This window comes from Jatropha curcas, chromosome 2 (genome assembly GCF_041381405.1).
Source record: "Jatropha curcas cultivar XTBG-Jc1 chromosome 2, XTBG_Jcur_1.0, whole genome shotgun sequence".
Lineage (NCBI taxonomy): Eukaryota > Viridiplantae > Streptophyta > Magnoliopsida > Malpighiales > Euphorbiaceae > Jatropha > Jatropha curcas.
Window position 1 is genome coordinate 9417920 of NC_143152.1, and position 20270 is coordinate 9438189.

A 20270-nucleotide genomic window follows, 5' to 3' on the forward strand; every position below is an offset into this window, starting at 1 on the left:
TTCTATACAAAAATATATAAACATATTGATTTGTATCTCATATATGTATACAGTTTCCTTTTAATAAAATTTCTAATTTGATTTCTTCTTAAACAAAAAGGAGTCAATAAGATGTATTTTATTTTACCTGAGGAGCAAATGTAAATCCACCACTGAAACGACCAGATAAAATCTTTTTCAAAAATTTTGCATTTAAAATTTAATTGTAAATTTTAAATAATGAAATTTAGCAAAATATTTTATTATTGCTAAGCCAGACCTATAAACTAGTTTGAGTTTTTCAAAAACCAAATGAAAACCCGTAAATAAAGCGAAAATCAAATCAAATCATTGAGTTGAACCAAATAGGTTTAAGTCGAACCAAAATAGTCTAGAAGCCTAGATTTTTTTTCTTTCCTCTTTTTTTTCTTTGTTTCTTCTCTCTTGGTCCAGCGACTGGCCCGTCGCCGTCCTCCTCCTCCCTCTTTCTCTTATTTTTCCGGCCACTGGAGCTAAACGAACCCACCCTCTCCTCCTCGTCACACCACCAGCGTCTCTCCTTCTCTCTCCCTGTCTCCGTCTTCAATGAACGCAGCAGGCGAGTGAGCTGCGATTCTCCTTGGCGGCGACGCAGCAGCACTCCAACCCTTGCAATTTCAGCCGCCGATCGCCCCTGCTCAGGTCATGCCTCCTCCTCGCTCGCGACTCTGGCGAGCGCTGTAACACAGGTGAGCAGTAGATTCTTTATCGACGGCGACGACGGCAGCGGCACTTGGCTCCTGTTGAGCCTGCTACGGTCGAATAGAAGGCCAATCTCGCACAACTAACGCCAAAAACGGACTCCTCGATGAAAACTGAGCCGGGTGGTGCAAAGAATGGTCGATTCTGGGTAGCCATGGTTTTTGGCCACATAGACAGCGGCGGTCCGGCAACAGGCCGGCGAGCCCCAAGAGGCAGAACCACCCCTTCCTCGCGCGGATTGTTGAATCGTCGTCCTATTTTCGATCGGTACGTTCTAAGACCTAGTTCTTCCTTTTTGGTATAAATTCCAAATTTAGGACTATTAGATGATTAAGTTGATTTTGACTAAATAATAAATCAAATATAATTCTTATTAGGGAATCTCGTTAGACATTTAATTATTTAGCTACTATTAAAGTGAAAATTAACTTGATGGTTATTTGTGTGAATCATGGTACTGGAGGGAAAACTAGGTGCTAAGTTACTGAAAAGCAAAAATATTATGAGAACTATTTAAATTAATATGCAATTGAAGCTATGAGTTGAATTCTTATATAACAATGGTTAGATTAATGTATTTCTTACAAGCTTGATAAGGAGATTGAAATTTTCTTATTATGACAACAGCTATTTTGTTTGCTTCTATGAGTTAACAGTATGAAGGTTTAAAAGTAAGGTTGTGAATTTAGATTTTGTAGGGTAGTGAGTTAGTTAATGTGAAAGTGTGAAAATTTAATCAAGAAATCTAGACTTTTGGATATGGTAGCAGTTAACTTGATAAATTGTTTATATTTTACTATAATAGGAAGTGATGTCTTATATCAAATTATTGATAAGAAATGGTTAGGATAGCATATAAATTATGAGTTTTAAACAAAGAACTCTGATTTTCTTCGATATAGCAGCAAACAATCATCTAGTTTTGTATATTTCTTTATAGTGAGATAGAATATGAAGTTGCATATCTATTACTTCATGGAACCAAACAAGTTACATGGAAATGGATAAATTTCGATTATAAACATGAGAGATCTTGAAATGGTAGCAACCAAATTACTTATTCTTTTTATGAGTTTTGGAAATATTAAGATGAGAACTAATGTCGCATACTTGTATCTTGGTGAGAAATGGATAATTAAACATGTTTAGGACAGTTTTTAGCCTAGTAATTGAGATGTTTGCTAAACTGGTAGCAGCTAGCTAGACCAAATTCCATAAATTTGGGAAAAATAGAGCTTGCCTAATGTTATGAATTTAATCTTCAGTTGGCAATCAATTTAATATAGAGAATGTGAGTAAGTTTTCATTGAGCAGTATTAACTAAGGAATATGAAGCTATGGCTTGATATAAACCCTAGATAATGATTTAGCAAAAGGCTTAGGAACAATTTATCTATTGTACATATTTGATATTTGGAAACTTCAAATGACTTACATATTAAAAGTTGTGAATTGGTTATTTAGAGGATGTATTTTATTGAATTGTAATTTAATTTAAGCATTAGTTCTTAGTGAATAGGCTGGAATTTTAAAGAAAGTTTAAGTATGTTATTTATACCTTAAGCAAGAATGATTGATAATAAAGTGGTAACAAGTTTGGAAGTTACTTTAAGTTGGAAATTGATGTGATTACTTTGGATGGAGGAAGGGAAATAAATTTATTTGATTGCCCGATGGATGGGCTGTGTGTATTGATTGAATAATAATTAGTGTCATTGGGGTATTTAAACAGGTAGATAGTCCTGTTTTTAGGTGAGGTGCTGCCGAAATTACAACAGAATTTAGGCTAGTAATGTTTAATGATCAAGTAAATAGACTTAGTTTAGTATAACTCTTTAACTTGATTTATTCTTAAGTAGAGTTCTTTGTTTAATTCAGTTCTTCCTTTGTATTTATATTTTGTCTAGATTATTCAAGTCCATTTATCGTTCCCACAGGTCAAATCCAATTAGAACTTCTTTTCTCTATCACTATGAGCAACAATAAATAGTGCACAAGCACTTACATCATGCATAGACACATTAGTATAAATAATGTTACAATTACCTATCGTGTTCCTTAATTTTTCTATTGGGAACTTATTTATTTTAATAGCATAACATTCATTACTATTACGCTTAGTTATATATATGTGCATATTCGAACATTTGCATAACAATGTTTGTTTATGTAATATGCTTGCATTTAATTGCATTGTTTGATTATTTGTGTTGTGATATTGATTTGCCTTGTTTGTGTGGAATTGGGATGCAGTGGGTCATCATAGGTTTGTGAGGGCAGTCTTCGATACCGTCGGCCATGTATAGAGAGATCGGTGTTCCCGTGTGTATCTGATGCTAAGAATTATATGGAAAACTTCAAAGTGGTTTCCTGTTGGTATGGAAAAGAAAAGAGAGTATACAAAATATGAGAGGGCTGGTCAAGTGAGGATTAGACCGGTCAACTATGTATGAGGGATTGACTCCCTGGTGCATACGTCATGAGAGGATGAGCTATGTGTGAGGACTGCTCATGGGGGGTTTCGGTGACGCCACAAACCAATCTCCACTTGTTTGATTATGTGAAGATGTACTTGTATGTGGGTGCTGATGTTGTGGCATGTATTTGATTGGACGAGTGTTCATTTTAGTATTTTAGGAAGCATTTTGTGTGAATGCTTGTGTTATGCAATAGTTATTATTCATTATTAAACTCACATTTCTTTTGTTTAACCTTTTCAGGAAGTAGATTCTTCTTTGTCCTAGCCAAAGCTCTATTTCCTTCACGCAGAGCTAGAAAAGTAACTCCTTAATTCCAATAATTATTTAAATTATATAGTTATATGTACTAAAACTTATTTATATTTATCTGTTAGTGAACTTTGCAGTTGTAGGATTGTAACTGTTAAACTTAGGTAAATGTATGAACCAGTTAGTTCATATTATGAATGTTTCGTATTATAATTGGGCCCGACCTATAAAATATTTAAGATCCTAGATTTGGGCCAAAGTGCAATATAATTATTAGATTTATCATGTATGGCAATATGGGCTGATTGTTTGAAATTCATATTGATATAGTTGAATGTAGTGGTTCAGGCTTATTATGAGCCTTGAGAGTCTAATGCTTACTTGAGTCCCAGTGCCGGTCTGGCCCATAGTTTTAGGTCGTGACAATCACTCATAAATTAATATAAATTAAAAAATTACTATTACATCCATATATGTATCGAAGTATAACTATTACATGCTTACTTTTCTAGAAATGCCTTTTGAAGTCCAAATATTTTCATTATGTGATAACATTTAATCATTTCGTTCAATTTTATTCAATTTGGCCATTAAGTCAATAAACAATAACAAAAATACCCTTATCCTCCTATTGCATTTTTGTTTTGTGCTAAATCATTTCCTTTTTCATTATCTTCGTCAACAAGCACTACCATTAAACTTCATCACAACTTTAATTACAAATCAATAAAATATTAAAAAAAGAAGAAAAATCAATGAAGTAGTGATTAAAGATCAAGCAAATTAAATTAAAATAATAAATAATATTAAAATAAAAAACAAAATTAAGACAAAAAATAAAAGAAATCCAACAATTTCAACAACCCAAGACGAAAAAAAAAAAAAACTCCTTCTAAATAAACTAATCAATACAGATTGTTGTTCAGTTCTATAATTATAAATCAAACTCAAAAATGATAAAACTCAAACCGCTTCTTTATATTTAGTTATCTCATCTTTTTAAACAATAAAAACACTTGTTTACACAAACCCACTTTGGCAATACCCATCAATCATGGAATTTCAAGAAATCAAGTTCTCTCATAGGTGTCATCAAACACATTATGCGTAAAATTAATAAACCCACATGAAATAAAATGCATTTAACCGACTGTTTTGCACCCAAACGTGACACCCAATACCCAATCTTTGACCTTATCCATAGACAAGCAGAGATACCCAAAAAGCAATTTTGAAGCACAAGCATTAAGAGCAAAACGGAGATTAAAATCATTTGGAAAGACACCAAAATCAATCATTTGGCGGTATAATAATATATATTCTATTGAATCAATTCCAATTGATTTACCGAAATCTTGCCTTGGGTTGCTTAATGTTTCTTGTTCTCACTTCATATGGGTTCTAGAAAAAAACGCATTAAGGGTATTTTCAATTTAATTCTAAATTCTCTTTTTTTATCCTTCTTTTGTCATTGACTTAACAGTCAAATTACACAAAATTGGAAGGAACGATTAAATGTTATGATAGAATGAAAATATATAGACTTTAAAAAATACTTTTAAAAAAACAGAGATGAAGTAGTTGTATTTCGATATATATAACCACACAATAGTAATTTTTTCATATAAATTTAATAATCTCCAATACCTCAATTATCTACAATAACATTAACACTTAATAATTGGAAACCAACAACGTAAAAGTAAATGATTTGAGATGAAAAAAAAAAATGACATCTATAATAGATCAAGAAAAATCATACTTGAAGCATTTGCCAAATTAGGTAAAACATGCTTCCTTCATTTGCACTTATTAAGTTATATGGTAACGTACGGTGATTGGAAAATATGATCCCTATATCATTGGCAAAATAACTAATAATCAATCCGTTAAATAATATTGAAAAATTTACTAGGTAAATGGTTACCTATAAAGTAGCTTACAAATATGTTATTTAATGTGATTCTTTTAATTTGAATATAAAATACTCTTTCCAATATAATTATAAAAAATAGAAATAAATAATTATCTAACATTAAATTTATTGATCCAAAATAAATTGTTTACCATCTTAATAAATAATAAGTCATTTTATTATTAAAATATTGATTATGAATTTATTCAAATGAAAGTATACTATATAGAATAATTAGGCCCGTTAAACTTGTTTTAAATACCCGTACTTTACCCAAAGTTTGAAGTCATTCACTTATTTACCTTCAGCCATTTTGCTGATTTTGATAGACACAACCACACATATAGAGGAAAGCCATAATTTTGTGAATGATTTTTTTTTTAGTGCATGAAAATTGATATTTAATCTAACAACTGCAATTGCGTATTATTAAATGATCATTATAATTATAATATGTTCTAATTTTTGTCAGAGAAATTATAAAATATGAATTGGCATTTATAGAGAAGTTAATTTTTGTATAAATTTATAAAAATAAATTTATATAATTAAAATCTTATTTTTTTTATTTCAAATATAAAAATTTGAATCCCACGAATGAATTCTACAAAATTTTACAGAATTCATTTATTCCAAATAGAGGTTAAAGTCATCACCCTTATTAATATTTATCAAAATTATAATAACAACAGTGACATTAGAATTTAAAATTATAATAACAGTGAGAGAATATAGAATAATTAATATTAATTGTACCATCTTTGCACATCAAATACTTGAATTTCGTTAATTATTTGCACAAAGAAAAGAATATATACTTATTTCACAATAGTATAATTGAATACTTCGTGACAATGTCAAGAAATCCAAATTAATTAAATGAATTTTCTATAACATGGTATGTGGATTAATTCTTTTAAGTTAATTCATTCATACAAGCAAAGCCCAAATTTCAATTTTGCAATAAAAGAAAGAAAGAAAGAAAGAAAAAAAAAAAAGGTACCGTTTTAAGTTGAATCATTTGTTTTTTAATGTTGCTTAAAAAGTGTTGCTTCTAATGCCCTCGAAAGAGATCTGTTTTGCTTGGGGTTTTGCATCGTAATTATATGAAATTATTTTAATATAAAATACTAAATAAATGTAATTTTCAGTATACTAGTGAGTGTTATATAATAAAAAATGATATTGATTTATATACGATGATTATTTTTACTTTTCTTAAGAGTATAAGTCATATATCAAGTATTACAAATACAAATACATGTTATTATGATTAATAGAGAGTTGATTAATCTTTTAACAATCAAAAAAAAGGATAAGGATTAGTAATAACAGAAAAGTCGTCAAGCCAAGCTGTTCTCCTGTCATCGATCTTCTTAGTCATTTGTCACCATGATATCCTATCATTGTGGATCAATAATATCAATAGAGGAATATTCCACACTAATAAGCTCCATTGATAAAAAAAAAACACATCCACAAATTAAGATCTAATTTCTCCAATAAAATAAAATCAGATATCATAGCTGATAATACTAGAATATAAGATGTCTACTAAAATCACAATATGAATCGGCTCCATATTCTTTGCAAGTTAGTTGTTCATATATTTGTTAAGATATAGTAAAATACTGTTAGCTTATACTATGAGATTCTTATCTCTCATACGTGTATTTAAACCCATGTAACCTTTTAATCAAATATATCAAACATAAGGAATTCTTCTTGGTATCAGAGCACCTTTTTGCTTAGCATCAATTGTGCATTATGTCTTCTCCTCCAACCACCAACGTCACAAATACAACCCCCTTTCTTAGTATTAAATTAACATCTTCAAATTATTTTCTTTGGAAGGCACAACTCTTTTCTTCATAACCATAATCTTCATGACCACATTTCTCCTACTGCAACTCCTCCACCAAAAACAAATCCATATAATTCTGTTAATCCACAATATACAATTTGGTTTAGACAAGACCAGCAGGTTCTTAGCTGGCTTATCGCATCTATCAGTGAAATCATTCTCTCTCAAATTATTAATGTCACAAATGCTTGTGAGGCTTGGGCTAAACTAGAAATAATTTATGGAAATGGCTCTTGCACTCAAATATAACAATTAAGGAAGCAATTGAAACACTTATCCAAAGGCACAGACTCGATAGACATTTATATGCAGAAAGCTAAGTCAATTTCTAATCATCTCTCTTCTCTTTAATGTCCAATTGCTGAAGATGAACTTGTCAGTGATATTTTAGATGGTCTTAATCCCACATATGATCCCTTTACACGATTTATTGAAGCGCTTAATAGCCCCATAACATTTGATGATTTGTATGCTCTATTGCTTAGTGAAGAGAATCAACTTCACATGGACAAACTATCAATGGAAGCTTCTGTTCTTCCTACATCTCAATTGGCTAATACCAAATTTCTCTTCTCGTGTCTACGGTCCTTAAGGTCGTGGGTGCGGACGCGGACGCGGGACGATCCATGCAATTTATATCATCTTCTACCTTTAGCCAAACTGTTTGTTATAATTGCCAAGGTTTTGGTCATGTTTCTAGACAGTGTCCATCACTAAACACCTCACAACCCTAAGCTCACTTCACCTCAACTACGCCACCAAAACCTCAGTCATGGACCTTGGATTCTAGAGCAAATTATCATGCCACTTTTGAGCACGGAAACATCTCGGAGTCATCTCCTTATAATGGCAATGCCAAAATCACAATTGGAAATATACCTTGCCAATATCTAATTTTGGTAATTCTTCTGCTTTTCTTGATGAAACACTAGTATCTTTGAATGATATTTTACTTTGCCCCACCATTGCTCATAATTTATTGTCTATTTTTGCTATTACGACACAAAATGCTATCTCTATTAAATTTTTCTCTGACAAATTTATTATAAAGGACATCCACACAAAGCAGGTCATTTACCAAGGCCGGAGTGAGAATGGACTTTACAAGTTGCCTCTTCGCGTCGTCTCTTCTAGATCTCCAGTTGCAAATATTGCTCAGTTCACTACTTGGCACGATAGTCTTGCTCATGCTAATAATCGAGTTGTTCAGTTAGTGTTCTCTCAAAATAAGCTGCCATTCAATAAAAATTGCTCTTTTAATCCATATAATGCATGTCATGTTAGTAAGAGTCGTCGTTTACCTTTCCCAGACTCAAATTCTAAATGGTACCCATCCTCTTGAATTAATTTGTGTTTGATGTTTGGGGCCCCTCTCCTGTTATTTCTATTGATGGCTTTCAATATTATGTTTAGTTTTATGACAATTATTCCAAATATTGTTAGTTATATTTCTTAAAATAAAAGTCTGATGTTTACCATGTATTTATCAAATTTCGTCAACTTGTTCAAGGTTATTTTGAAGCCAAAATAAAATGTTTTCAGGTTGATTGAGGAGGAGAATTCCAAGCTTTAACATCATGTCTGAGAGATAATGGCATAACCCAAAGAATTTCCTGTCCTTATATACTCTTGAACAAAATGGATGTGCCAAGCGCAAACACAGACACATAGTTGAGGTTGGAAGGACTCTTCTGAATCACTCTGGTGTACCAAAAAAATTTTGGACTTACGCGTTCGAAACTGTTGTTTACACTATAAATAGATTATCATTGATGATCACTAAACCTATAACACCATTTCAAGTTCTATTGCAGAAATGTCCAAATTATTTCGAATTAAGGGTGTTTGGGTGTCTATTTTATCCTTGGTTACGACCCTATGCAAAGCATAAATTATCTCCACAGTCTACTCCTTGTGTTTTTCTTGGCTACAGTTAAACTTTATGAAGGTTACATTTGCTTTGATTCTAGCTCTCATAAATTCTATGTCTCACGCCATGTTTTATTTTTTGAGCAGATGTTCCTATTGATGGGAGCGGGTATAAAGCGGAAACAACCCTTATCGAAACCATATGAGGCAAACTAAAAACATTATCGAACAAATCAATAAACTGACCTCTTGAAGCGCAGAATCGCTCACCGGTCTTCTTTTCAGAGATCTTGGAGTCACCCACGATCTTCTGCAGTAATCCCTAACTATCTCTCTTTTGGAACTCTCTGAGTGGCAGAGAATAGAATAACGTGTGTCTCTATATTCTTAGGGTTTTCAAATCTTATATTAAAAAACCTCTCTTCGATAGGAAGATATTTTTTAATATAAAATAAATTAAATAAAAAATTATTTAATTAAAATAAAATCAATTATTTTAAAACTAAATAATTTATCTATTATTTAATACACCCTTAACTTTCCAAATAATTAGGGCACTACAGGGACCGCAGGAATAAAATAAATCAGGCTACTAATTATAATAAGAACCTATGTAGACCAACATATTCTTATTATAATTAATCATGAATTATTCCACTAAAAACTCATGACTGAACTCCTTATTTATTTTACTATTCCACAACATAATAAAATAATGTTCCCCATGTTAAGATTACAGATGCTGTCATTTAAATAACTTACTGACAATTTATTTAAATCACAATATAACTTTAAGATTGTCGCTCAACTTATTTCATGTGTCGGATTCAATATCCACCTGCAGGGTTTACACTATGAAACCTTATAAGCTTACTTAAAGTGCATCATCAATCTCTAAACCGAGACATGGATTCTATCATTAATTAATATTTCACAAACACAAAATATCTTTGCCCAATTCACCGAGAATATTATTCCAATAATGAAACTCACCCTTTAATGAATCAAAGCACAAGACAATCAATGTTTGCTCATATTAAAATAAATCAAGATTAAGAACAATAAACATTATTTCTAATGTCCTAGAGAATATGTTTAACAGTCAGTACTAAACATCCATTCTCTACTTGGTCCAATTAAATACATACAAAATGTACTAATCACAATTATTGTTCATATGCTAATAACATTTATTTAATGCAAATTTCCAATTAAATACAAAGAAATAATTGTCAATAGAAAATCATTCATAACTATACTATTACATATGCATGGTTAATAGTATATCTCTATCACCTATTCCAGCATGGCAATGATATTAGTCAAGAATTCAAGCCTCTTCTTTGCCCCAAGACTCTCAAACCATGCCTATAATCTTGCTTCCTCTTCTAAGTATTGCCCCCACTATAATACCACATACTGAAACCACCCCTAGCATATTAGGACCCCATCCTTCAATAATTATTACACCACAAAGTCAGTCCCAAGATAGTAATCTTGCCTCCTCTTCTAAGTATTGCCCCCACTATAATACCACATACCGAACCCACCCCTAGCATATTAGGACCCCATCCTTCAACAATTATTACACCACAAAGTCAGTCCCAAGATATTACTTGAACTGCATTTGCACCAATATTTCCCAATCCCCATCTTTGCCTCTTCCCTTAACAACTCTAAATAACACTACTATTGACCATGATTTTAGCACCAAGCTTTAGAAAATTCCGTTATGGTTCCAAAGGAGTGAGAATCAGCTCGATCGGATGTCGTTTAGGCCTCGAACGGACCTTCGGAAGCCCAAAAACCCTAGAATCAAAGGGTAAGGTCAGGGCAGTAATTTGCCTTGATCAGTGCCTAACAGCTCAATGCAGCACTGATTATCCCTTAATTGGTACCAATTTTACATCCATCGAAGGCCATAATCGGTACCGAATATGAGCATTTCGATGTCGATTAGGGGCAATTCAGTACAGATTTTCCCAACCCTTTGGCCCATAAAAGGCACCCTCCCCCTCCTTATTTGTCACCTCTTGTTGCTTGATTGAGTGCATCTCAAGCTTCAACGACTCTCATTCCCCCTTTTTTGCAATTCTAATCATTCCCCCTTTTTTGCAATTCTAAGGCAATATAGTCCGACCTTGCTCTTCTTCCTTAGTTGAGTTAAGGCCCGACTTGTTACTTAAAGGTCAACCCTTTCGACTTTCACTTACACTTTGGTCTTCCTTAGACCAAAGTTATTAGTTAAGTAATTTGTTATTAATTAATTTAAGAATTAATTAATAATCTGTTAATTAACATTAGTACAATATAAGACTATAATTCGGATCCTTATGCCCTACCTTAGCTTATTTGGAGAGAAACTCGACTATAATTTGGTCGATTAATGCCGTGGATCTCCGATCTGGCCGCGTGACAAGCACGAGGGTATAATTAAGGGTGGCCACGGTTCTGGAACCGGCGGTTCCGATTCCAAAAAAACTGGAACTGGAATCGAACCGAAAATTTTCGGTTCCGGTTCCGGTTTGGAACCGAACGGTTCCGGTTCCGGTTCCGGTACGGTGACAAAACCGATGGTTCCGATCGATTTTCCGGCAAATCGCATAATTTTAAATTTTAAATTTTGAAGACCGGTTTTCAAAATTTAATAAATTTGTGAAAGTTATTTGTAAAAAAAATACACCTAAAAAATTAAAAAATACTTCAATTAAATTTATTTTTTTAAAGATTTGAACTTAATTATTTTTTTAAAAAAAATTCTTCAACTGAATTTATTTTTTGTTTAAAAAAGTTTGAACATAATTAAAAAAAAAGGGCTATTCAAACTTAATTTGTTTCAAGAAAAGTGTGTATATAAAAATACAAAGACATATATATATACCTGCTTGAGTTTGGCTGCTCATTCTTGAAAATCAGAGCTCTTGACACAAGAAATTAAGGAATAATGTAGATTAGAGGAAAAGAGAGGAGATGAGAGGTTAAGAGCTAATAGAGATTTTTAATTTTACAGCAGACATAAAAAGGGAGAAGAGGTAGTGGAGTGGTTGTATTGTATTTGCTGTAGCTACTCCAATAATACAATACAGTGTTGTTTTCCTTATTGATGTTTCTTTTTTTTTTAATTATTATTTAAAGAAAAGGTTATAGGTCCAGAATTGATTTTGACCCTCAAACCTTTTTTTTTTTTTTTTTAAATTCATTAGGTCCAAAATAAAATTTTAAATTATTTTAGGATAAAAATATTATATAATATCCATTCTAAGAAGAGATATGTTACAAGATGACATCATTTGTGGGGTGGGTGGGGATGAAGCCTTCCGGGAAGTTTCTTTGACTAGATTGGTATCGATGATCCAAAGTTTAAAAAAAAAAATTTTTTTTAAAAAAAACACAAAACTGCACTAGAACCGCCGGTTCGAACCGGTTCGAACCAGCGGTTCTAACCGGTCAGCGAACCGGCGGTTCCAATTCGGTTCTGACTGGTTTTGTGGAACTGTCGGTTTGCGGTTCCAAAAATTTGGAACCGGAACCGAACCGGAAATTTCCGGTTCTAGTTTCGGTTCGGCCCGGTTTTGGTTCCGGTCACGGTTCGAACCGACGGTTTCGGTTCCCGGAACCGTAATATGGCCACCCCTAGGTATAATCACTCAAGACTCGTATCTTTGTCAATTAATCCTAGTCCGTTCGGCACCATATCAACTGTTAAGCCTGATCCATACGGCATATTGCATGTTTTAAGCTCAGTTCATTTAGCACACCAAGCTCGATCTATCTGGCAAAATCAGTAAAACCAGTCTTCAACTAAAACCCGGGCCGCCTGGTAAAACCTATAAGTCCACTCCCCAAGTGGCACCTTAAAAACCCTATCATCCTAATCGATGGTAGAACTCCGTGCACCTTGATCCTCATACAAACGAGGTACAAAGGCATACCTACGTATTTTATCCTAGGTAGCGAGCCCCCAACCAAACTGACCGATCAGGATTTAGGAGAATGTGTCGCACGACCTAGAATCCTCGATAAACGAGGCTAGAGTTGGGCTCTCCTCTGAATTACACACTTTTATTTACTTTTAATGCACTATATTTCTGACATTATCATGCATTATTAGTATGCTCATGCATCGATGAATTGACATTCATGCAAAATACTAATTTTGATTTCTTAATTATGACCCAAACTGTTGATTCATTTTAAAAGAAGCGAAAAACCTAGTCCCTGAACCTAATGATACGAGGCTAGTGCATTTTATCCAGAAGGTAAATTGAAAATGGAGCTATCACAAGGTTTTTTCCTTAGCTTTCCCAAAAAAAAAAAAAACAAACTAAGGTGGCGACTCTAACACGCCACACACCTGTCAAAGTGCTCCAAAGAGCTAATCCGATACACTTAAATGCTAAACCGAGCCACAATAAATCTAAACAAACAAAAAGGAATAGTAAAGAGTTCCTCCAGTTTTCGTGACGAACCGACCAATGGGCCCGTCTGGATTGACTCTGTCCTTCGGATCTTTTCCATGGCGCTCGGAAGGGGGCTCACAGTTGGCGACTCCTTTGGGGACTTAAACATTTTTTGAACTAAAAAAAATATAATAAGAGGACTACTGAATAGGCTTCAAATCTCCGGTTTGAGTCTAATTGAAAAATCACCCTTGCATACATTCAGATGCATCATCTGGGATCCTTTCCCGTCATTAGAATTAAACAAACCGAGTTGCTATTATCATTTAAGGGCAATCTTCCTTAGAGTTGCCCCGAGTCGAGAAAGCTACTCACCCAACATGCGTACCTCTGTTCCTTACGATAGGTTAAAGGGTTTGGCATACTAATCGTTCCATTTGATACGACATGGTTAAATGACGAGGTATATTCCACCTATGGCAGATGAGACCCTTAAACCAATCCACCAAAACATGTAATGACCCTAGAATCGATCCCTAAGATTATATGCACCTGAAAATCATGAAACCATTTTGCCATAACATCCCTGCGTTCAAGCATTTCATGTTATGAACCAATAAGTAAACCTAAGCACCAACCAATGGTCAAACCTAAACATCAATCCTTACCCAAGGAGATGTAGCCGACTAAAGCTTTCCCACATAAAAAAAGCCTCAAACACCGACCTGAGCACCTCAAGAATACCTAAAGCCTTAAACACTGACCTGAGCACCCATAATCCCCAAAATGGGGGCAATGCTTGAATTATGCCCTCAAATCTTGTTTTTCACATTGCTTCTTCACTCACCAAAAGCCTCAAACACTGATTTGAGCACCTCAAAATACCAAAAGCCTCAACTACTGACTTGGGCACCTCAAAAATACCAAAAGCCTCAAATACCGACCTGAGCACCTAAAAAATACCTAAAGTCTCAAACACTGTCCTGAGCACCCATAATTTCCAAACTGGGGGCAATGCCCAAATCATGCCCTCAAATCTTGATTCGCACATTGCTTCTTCACTCACCAAAAGCCTCAAACACTAACCTGAGCAACCTAAAGCCTTAAATGAGACCTAAGCACCTATAATTCCCATACTAGGAGTAATTCCCGAGTCACGCCCTTAATTCTTGACTCGCGCATTGCTTCCTCACTACTCAAATCAACAAAAGCCTTGAACACCGACCCGAGCACCACAAACATTTCCTAAAAGCCTCAAACACCGATCTGAGCACCCCGTCAGTTCCAAAATAGGGGCAATCTCCAAATCATGCCCTTAAATCTTGATTCATGCATTGCTTTCCCCTTACGTAAGCCTCAAATACTAACTTAAGCACCTCAATTTCCTAAAAGCCTCAAAACACCAATTTGCGCACCTATAACACCAAAAAACCTCAAACACAGACCTGAGCACACTAAAGCCTTAAATCAGACCTAAGCACCCAAAATTTCCAAACTAGGAGCAATACCCGAGTCATGCCCTCAACTCTTGACTCACGCATTGCTTCCTCGCTACTTAAAATCACCAAAAGCCTCGAACACCGACCCGAGCACCATAAACATTTCCTAAAGCCTCAAAACACCAATCTGAGCACCTATAACCCTAAAAAAAACCTCAAACACAGACCTGAGTTATGAAACCTTAATGATGTATACTGATACCTCCTTTTGTTTGCTTCTTCCAGAGAATGATAACAATGACTGCTACTCCATCTACTGATCTAAGGGCTATGATGGAAGAAATGCTCTAGGATCAAGAAACCCACTTCTGCAACATGCTGACCGAACTACTCAGCGGGAGACCACTCTGGGGAAGTAAGGGCTTTAAGGAACACCAGCCAAAGTGGTAATGCTCCTTCGAATCAAACTGGGGTATCTAATGGACAACCTACTGCCCCACCCAATAGCGATCAGACTGCCTGAGGGTCGGGTCCTGAGATAGGGGCCACTTCCAATGCTATGGCTACCCCGAGCTAGATAGGGGATCCTCTGCCTCTCCTCAGGTAAAGAAAATGATGCAGAAAATGGACTCCTTCGAGAAGTTCCTCAAAAGCATCAAGAAATATGAGGATCTTATCGATATGGACTCTCTCCCACTCTTTCCAAAGGCTAGGCTACCATCCAAGTTCAAGATGTTTACCATGGACAAATTTGATGGCACCACATGCCCCAAGACTCATATGAAAATGTATGTGGGTGCTCTCACTCCTCTTCGTGTGAACAATGAACTCCTTGCTCAATTATTCCAGCAATCTCTCACTGGAGTTGCTCTCCATTGTTTTGTCGCCCTAGACAACACTAGAAAGAGAACTTGGGATGAGATTTGTAATGAATTCAACCAGCAGTACCATTATAACATGGAGGTTAACATTACAAAGAGGGACTTGGAAACTACCAAACAAGGAGCACGAGAATCTTTTTCCTCATTCTTTAGGAGGCGGAAAGGCAAGGCTGCTCAGATGCTTAACCGTCCTTCTGAGTAAGAACAGATTGATATCATCGTCAAGAATCTGCTCCCCTCCTACCATAACCACTTGAGGACATAGTACCTCCCAAACTTTCGAGTTCCTATCGCCCTTGCCATAAAAATTGAGGACCTGATCAGTCAAGCCAGATAAAAGAGGATCAAACTTCTTCCTCTAGATAAAATAAGCCCCAAGTTAGCTATCATGCAGTTCCTACCATCCCTCAAAAAGGAGGTGAGGTGGCCAACCTGACCTGCTAAAGACAACTTCCTTCTCCTCCCCCAAGACCAGTTGCTCGAATAGATAGACGCAATTTCACGGACCTTGGAGTCCCTCTTTCCTTTTTTTTCCAAAAGGTTGTTGATGACAAGTTGATTTAGCAATTGGAACCAAGACCTCTACCTAACCCCATTCCAAAGACATTTAACCTGAATTCCTTATGCTCTTTTCACCAAGGCCTTAGGCACACCGAATGAATTAAGCCAAGACGCTACAATCTGGTTGAACCTATGTCCTGTCATACTGATATCATCCTGTATGCTAAAAATTATGTCATGCTACTGCTTTATACATCATTTATATACAGACATTTATCTAATATATACAAGACATTACACTATTTTCCAAAATGAAATGGGCCCAATTATGTGCCTTGTACATGCCACAGAATCAAAATATCAAAATGAGTAGTTACCCTGAAGACTGGGTCTTCAAAATATGAACTGCAGCAGTTGTAAAGATGACTCTCTCTTGGTCCAAATAAAGCTCAGTGGATATCTCAACTTAATAAGAATTAAATAAATAAGCGTGTAAGCACACATATCATTATACTTTCATGGTCTTACCTGCTGTTCATTATGTTGTATGAATTATGCAATTTTTATCAAACATCATATAATTTATAAATAACACAATTTCATAACTGTATGGCTCCATAAGGTTACAGTGAAACCGAAGTGATAAGAAAGACTATATGAAACTGGATGAATACTATATGGCTGGGCTGCTATGACCCGTATATAAATCATATCCACTCAACGGCCTGTAGCCGGAGTACCAAACTGAATGGGACGCAGATCTGCTATCCTATGTCGCGACATAGCCTTATCTACGTGGTTTCTACCTAACCTCAATGGAGCATATTATCTGTATTATTCATAAAATGCATAAACCATACTGTGTACCTATATGTTGTCTCATTCTATACATCGCTAATCTGTTTCATGCTTTAAAAGGATTTCATAAACAACTACAAGTAATATCGAATGAGTAATAATGCAAACAATTGATAACTTGTAAAGGAACTTGCATGAAATTAATCTAACTGTTGCACCCGCGACGCAACTCTTACTAATCTCTATGTAACGTAATTTAGACCATTCAGATTAGGGAAATTTTTGATTTTAATTTAAGTACTAATCTTAGGCTGAATGAATCTACATATGCATTCCAACATCATTTCTAATGTAGCCTTAAAATCTGCCAGGGCAGCCTGTACATGTTTCACAAATTCTAGTATAACTCTTTCTTCTTAAGTCCAATTTAGGTCATTCTTAATTTTATGGTTAGATAACACATTAGGGTACAAATATGTCTTCTATCACCTATCTAAAATATATTGGTAAAGTAGTCAAATATTAAATTAAAGTAGCAACTTTCAGTCTGCCCCGCTGTTAGTTTTCAGCCTACACAGTTTGTACCATTTTGGTCATATCTCTCAATTTATGAGGCCAATTTAGATGATTATAAATTCTATGGTTAGCTAACACATTAGGGTACAAACATGTACCTCTCTGAAATATGTTGGTAAAGTAGTCAAATATTGAATTAAATTAGCAACTTCCAGTCCGCCCAGATTTTTGATTTCCAGCCTGCACAGTTTGTACTATTTTGGGCATATCTTTCAATTTATAAGTCCAATTTAGGTGATTCCAAAGCTCATAGACAGCTAAAACATAAAGGAACAAATAACTCTTCCATACCACTTCCTAATTCCATCGGTAAACAGGTTCAAGTTCAGGTTGAAGTTACTGGTCAGTTTACCAACAAACCTGTTTCAGCATGAAATCAATATCAATTCATTTATTCAATGCATCCCATGCTTTATCAACATTCTCAGACCTATTACTCAACATTCAGGAACATATCTTATCACTATCATCACACTACACATATTCTCATACAAGAAAATTTGTTAAACTAAAAGAGATATCAAACCTTTAACCAAAAAGCTTTAAACCTTCTTCTTAGCTTGCTTTTTCTTCTCACTTTGAGCTCACCTCTCCTATACATAATAACATCTTATTAATCATCCCAAGTCTCACTAAATTATGAAATTCAAGAAATTTAACTTACTTGGATAGAGTTATAGGTTGAATTTAATGCTTGAAAGGTTGAATATTAAGGTAGAAAATGGAGGAAGATTTAGGAGAAGATGGAGAAGGTAAAGTGAAGGAAGAAGACAAAGGAGAAGATGGAGAAGGTAAAGTGAATGGAATTTTCGGGTAACCTCTAAATATATCTTCTAGTATGTAAAAAAATTACCAAATAGTACCTAAATTTTCAATATTTTACCATTTAATACCTAAACATTATCCTTTATTTCAATTAGGTCCTAATCCTTATACTTTTATTTCAATTGAGTCTAAATCTTTATATTCTTTTAATGATTTAAGTTAAATCCCATTCTACCCCACTCTAATGGCTCAAATTGGGTTCTGGTTCGGTCCGACTCGTCTCTCAATGCAACGACTCAATTCAGTAGGATGTCACACCAAAGATGATTTCCATCTGCCCCATATTGACCTGCTCGTTGACAGAATAGTAGGATCCAATGTGATTTTAGTCTTAGATTTGTATGCAGGATATAATCAGATGCTAATCAATCCACCAGATAAACCAAAGACTTTGTTCATCACCAAATGGGGTACCTTTTGTTACAGAATGATGCCATTTGGGCTGAAGAATTCCGGTGCCAGTTATTAGAGGATAGCTACCATAATCCTTCATGACCTGATGCACAAGAACATAGAAGTGTATGTTGGTGACATCGTTGTCCACATTAGGGACAAGCCAAGCCATTTAATTACCCTCGAACAGTTCTTCTCCAGGCTTCCCCGGTACAATTTGAAACTTAATCCTGCTAAATGACTGTTTGGAGCCCCGTTTAGTATCAATCTGGGCTACATGGTCTCCAAGAGGAATCGAGATCGATCCATCAAATCTAAAGCCATTCTGGAGATGCAACCTCCTAAGACAGAAAAGGAGATTCGGGGGTTCTTAGGCCGCCTTCAATACATTAATCAATTTGTTTCACAGTTAGAAGACACCTGTGGATCGATCTTTAAGAAATTGAGAAAAGATGCCCTAAGGACTTGGGATGAATAATGCTAGAAAGCCTTTGAACAGATCAAAGGATATTTGCTCAATCCTCCAGTTCTCCAGTCCCCGAGGCCAGGAAAGCCACTCCTCCTTTATCTATCAATAACCGATGAAGCGATAGGGGCGATGCCAGCACAAGAGATGCCAGACTCTTACAAGGAGAATGTCGTTTACTACTTGAGTAAGTGCATGCTGTGAATACTCAAATTTTGAGGCTCAAAAAGCCTGTTGGTTGACTTTGCTACAGTAAATTTGCTACAATGACAGGCCGGACCGGAGGCCATTTCGGAAGTTCACCGGAAATATGTCAATATGGTACTTGAAACGTCCGGAATTTTACGAGGATCGCGGAACAGGTCCCGGAATATTTTTCGGAAGTCCGGAACTCCCAAAAAGGCTCCCGAAGCGAGGCACGGTGGCCACACCGGCCACGGCGGCGCCAGCCCACGCCAAGCGCAGGCGGGGCCTGGCGCCCAGCGCGGGCGGGGCCTGGCGCCCAGCGCGGGCGAGGCCTCTCGCCCCGCGCGGGCGAGGCCTCCCGCGCCGCGCGCGGGCGAGGCCTCTCGCCCCGCGCGGGCGAGGTCTCTCGCGCCGCGCGCGGGCGAGGCCTCTCGCCCCGCGCGGGCGAGGCCTCTCGCCCCACCGACAGGGCGGTAGGTACCGCCGAGCCTGGCGGCAGCTACCGCCCAGATTTTTGAGCGGTGGCTACCGCCATGCCAGGCGGCAGCTACCGCCCGGGACCCGAAAATGGCCTATAAATAGGCCATTTTCAGGCTGTTTTTGACACCTCTTGTCCGTTTTGACGGACGAATCCTTCTCCCTCTCAGGCTCCTTGCGTTTTCTTTACCGCTTTTTGCATTTAATTTAATTTTTTATTGCATTTTTATT

General features: G+C 35.8%; 1 long non-coding RNA gene across 1 annotated transcript; it reads left to right on the forward strand.

Annotated features, from left to right (window-relative positions):
- The first annotated feature begins 258 nt into the window (after positions 1–258).
- LOC110008953 (uncharacterized) lies at positions 259–3662 on the forward strand. Its single transcript, XR_002283752.3, has 2 exons — positions 259–987; positions 3441–3662. It is a non-coding gene; the product is annotated as an uncharacterized LOC110008953 (long non-coding RNA).
- Positions 3663–20270: the final 16608 nt, after the last annotated feature.